General features: G+C 36.0%; 1 pseudogene; it reads right to left on the minus strand.

Annotated features, from left to right (window-relative positions):
- Window positions 1-3,216: 3,216 nt before the first annotated feature.
- On the minus strand, window positions 3,217-4,212 carry LOC116105513 (annotated as a pseudogene).
- Window positions 4,213-4,494: the final 282 nt, after the last annotated feature.

The following is a 4,494-nucleotide window of genomic DNA, read 5'->3' on the forward strand; positions in this document are numbered from 1 at the left end:
AGAGAGGCTATACCCTAAAAAGGCACATTTATCCGTGTGGTAAGAGAGTTTATGCTTATTACAAAGACGAAGATAAGGGTAGCAACTACACCTAAAAACATTCAGATCAGTAGTTAGGTTCTTGATGAAACAAGGTGAAGTAAGGAGATATAAAATTAAGAGCTAAATTAGGCAGTCTGTTCAACAAATACATGGATATGCTGAAGGCTGCCCACCAATACTTCAACGGCATGCCAGCATGAGCCAATAACGATAAACCAAATTCTGTAATTGATCTGTGCTTCCTTTCAACCCTGCCATTCTATTGATGTAAATAAGGGCAAGAATGTCTTAAAATAATACCATGTTTCTACAAATAACTAGCAAAACTTCTACACTCTCCTCCCCAATAAGTTTGCAAACACTTTATTTTAGTATCCAATTGTCTTTCTATGAAATGATGAAATTGTACAAAAGCAGCATAAGCCTCAAATTTAAGTTTCAAATGATAAATCCAAGTAAACCTGCTAAAATCATCAACAAATACGATATAGTATTTATATCCCTCACAAGAGTTTACATGAGCTGGACCCTATAGGTCCGAATGTATTATTCCTAAAGGAGCTTCAACTCTAGAGTCTGACATTGGAAAATGACATTGTTTTAGCTTCCCGTAGTGACATGCTTCACAAAAGAAGCTTTTATTGCTAGATATAGATGATTTTACATTTAACTTGTTCAAGACAACATGAAGTGTTCTACTATTAGGGTGGCCTAATCTTGCATGCCACAATGTGAGCAAATCTGAGTTTGCATTATTACTAAGACATTTGTTTGAGGCTGATATAGTAGTAGGAAAGGCAGTAACTACTTTTGAGTTGGGAAGACAATGAATTCCAGAGAACACCTTTGAGACAAATGGTAACTTTGCAACAGCAGGAGCAGCAGAACAAGAGATAGACTTCATGATTGGATTAATAGTCTTTGTCAACTCAAGCTAATATAAGCCATCCTTTACTGTGCCCCGAAGCAATACATCTTTACTGTTTTTGTCCTTTACCAAGCAATGGTCAGAGTGAAATTCAACAATCACATTGTTATCCTTAGTGATTTGTGATATACTCAACAAGTTTTTTGCAATTTGTGGAACACAAAGAATATCCCTAAGATGAATTAATCTATTATTATCAAAGGAAGATACCATCAACATACCTGTGTGAGTAATGGGAATGGACTCCCCATTACCAACTTGCACCTTAGAGCCTCCTGGATAGGGAGATTTTAGAACCAGATTTGAGGCATTAGCCACCATGTGATTTGATGCACCAGATTCCATATACCAGGACTGATCGTGAACAATATGTGGAGTGGCTACTGCATGATACACAGATCCAGCTTGTAGTGATGTATCACCAATAGGATTGGGAGAATTTGTTGACGTATCACCAACAGAGTTAACTTGATAATTTCCTGGACACGAAAATGCAGAGACAACATAGTTATTTGAGCTGGAAGGTACTGAAGCTGAATGATCATGAAAATCAAGAAAGGAAGTGTTCAGAAATTGAATAGAATTTGGCTTGAAATTGGTTGCAATTAGAGCTTGAGCAGATTCAATGGATCCTTCAGTGGAAAAACTATTAACTAAAGCCGACTATGTCTGTTGTGGTTGTTGATTGTATGAAGGTTGGTGACTATAAAAGGAACCATTAAAGCCCTAATATTCCTGATTGAAACGATGGTAACATTGGAATGCAAAGTGGCCTGTCTTCCCACAAACTTGACACACTAACTTTGGTTTGAAGTATCCTCGACCTCTACCTTTGCCTCTCACCATGTTATTGCTAAACTGTGACATTCCACCAGGAAAACTCTGAGTATGAAAAAACGGTCTGAAATTCGACCCTTGATAATCATTGCTTCCAAACACACCTCGTCCTTGATAACCACTACTTATAAGAGCACCACTATTTTCTGCAAAATGAGTTATGCTTGGAATAGAGACACCAGTAGGAAGATAATGTTGAGTACCAGTTTCTGAAGATGAATTGAAAAAGTATGGTATAGTAGGTGTTGCTTTAGTAGCAGTATTCAGAAATTGTGATGTAGCAGGATTAAGAGAATCACGTTGTCTGGTAGCCAACAGAGCAGATGTTAGATGTTCATGAAAATTCGTCAAAGAATAGTTTTGACGTTCCAATCTCATTTCATGCTTATGAAGCATAAACAAAGCTTCTTGAATGCTTGTTGTACTGCTATTATATGTCAAACTAGCAACAACAGCATCATATTTAGGGCCAAGACCGTCTAAAATATACAAGAGTAACTCTTCTTCTCCAAGATTTACTCCATTGGCAACTAATTCATCTCCTATCTCCTTCATTTTGAGAACATATTCATTCACATTAAATCATTCTTTTTAGGGCTTTGTAACATATTCCGTAGATGTAATGTTCTAGCTTTGGAAAAAGACTGAAAATGTAGCTCTAAAGTATTCCAGATTTCATATGAACTCACACATTTAGCTACATGTCTGAACATTGATTCGGATATTAACGAAAACAGCCAAGTAACTAAAGATTGATCTAGTCTTTTCCAATTAAAATACTTAGGGTTTGGTTTCTTTACTACTTCCTCTGAATCAACAGATTTTTCAACAAGAAACATAGGTGGACAAATACTCTCACCAGTGATGAAGCCAACAAGACCGTGAGATACAAGAGCTGGAAAGATCTGTGATCTCCAGTAACCATAATTCTTTTCCATAAGCTTAACTAAAAGTGTGGGAAGTGAAGGATAGGCAACCAGACTGTTTGCATTTGTACTGCCAGTTTGCTCACCTTCTGATTTTGAAGCAAGATTGAACAACTCAGGATTGATTTGAGCCATTTGACGTGTGTTTATAGCTCTGATACCATGAAGATTCTTGATGAAAAACCAGAAAAGGGAACAAAGAGAAAAACAAAGAAAACACGTGATACCAAAAAGCTGAAAAAGGTGGAATCTGTATTTTTTGCATGAAGAGTTCGTTACATGACCAGTACAGTTGTTATTATATAACAGATCAAAATGCACTGTATTAAGAAACATTTCAACTCTTACAAATACACCCCTACTCTATTATACTCAATAATTTTCATTACAAAAATATTACACAATTAATTCCTTATTGACATTTCCTCACTTCATTAATTAATTTACATAATCTGATATTGGATCAACCAAGAATAAAGATTTCTAAGTCAACAAGTAAGTGACTTTTACATCATCCATGCTATGGGAGGTAACCTGCTTAAGGTTTTTGAGAGCCTTCTCATAGATTAGAAACCCATGAACCAGAAGTCAAAATTGTCCATAGTGCATATTTCCATGTACTTTTGTGATGGCTTCTTCATATTTACGCTTTGATGTACTCTCTTTATTTTCTCAAGTGGAATCAAAACCTATACATAGGATTGAAAACAATATTATTTTGATACTAGAAAGAAAGATATATGAAACAAAAATAGATTAAAATGCGTGAGACGTGAGATTTAATTATTACCTTGTAATGAACTCTAACAATTTCTCCATTCTTAGAATAGAAATTCAGTGATCTCTCACTGCAAAATGCTACCTTATCGGTGGAGATAAAGAGAAGGCCTGCTATCGGGCTTGCTGTAGTTGACAACTAGCATTGAGAAGCCTTCAACAATTTCTCTCCTTCTCTCACACTAAAGAGCTGCTTGAATATTTTCTCCACTCCACCTACCTACAAAATTTTTGCACCCAAACTCAACTTCCCCTTCACAGTTTAAGTGATCTTTGGCACCAGTCTCACTACAATTTCATAGCAGTTAAAATGCATTTAGTTTTATGCATGTCACTTATAAGTAAATTAATTAGGCTAAATAAGTTTTTTACAATGTTCTCTAACTCCGTTTGCAAAATTATTAGCTTTCTTCCCTATCTTGTTCATTGTTCTAAGAACAGAATCTACTTTTCCTATAATATCAAAAGATTATTCTGTTACTAAAACACCTTCATTAGGATCGATCCCGTAAAATCATCAATATGTATATACAAATTTCGTAGAGAATATATATAGAGAAAGAAAGATTTACTTTGCTTAAACATCGGAGACCCGTTTGCAGATGGATCATGACTATGGAATTGTGCAGCAGATTCAGGTAAGTATCTCATAGAAGACGTCTTCACTGAGTATGGCATTGAGCTAAATGCAATAGTCCTCATAACTTGTCCCTCTATATTTGACTACTGCCTTTGTGGTTGTCCGCCCAACTGCTTTGTGTAAATGGTCTCGATTGTGTTGATATTTAAAGGGAATGTTAAACATAGAAGGTGAATCTAGCTTTTTCGTTGCATGACTCATCTTTGTTGAAGGCATAAGAAAGCAATGACTCTCAGAGTTTAGGTTTGCAGAAAAGTAGTGTGTATGCTGTTGGAGTCCCACACCGACTAGACACGCTCAAGCTTATTGGTTTATAAGAGGGGGTAATCCTCCCATTCAACAAG

This window comes from Pistacia vera, unplaced genomic scaffold, assembly GCF_008641045.1.
Source record: "Pistacia vera cultivar Batoury unplaced genomic scaffold, PisVer_v2 Contig50, whole genome shotgun sequence".
Lineage (NCBI taxonomy): Eukaryota > Viridiplantae > Streptophyta > Magnoliopsida > Sapindales > Anacardiaceae > Pistacia > Pistacia vera.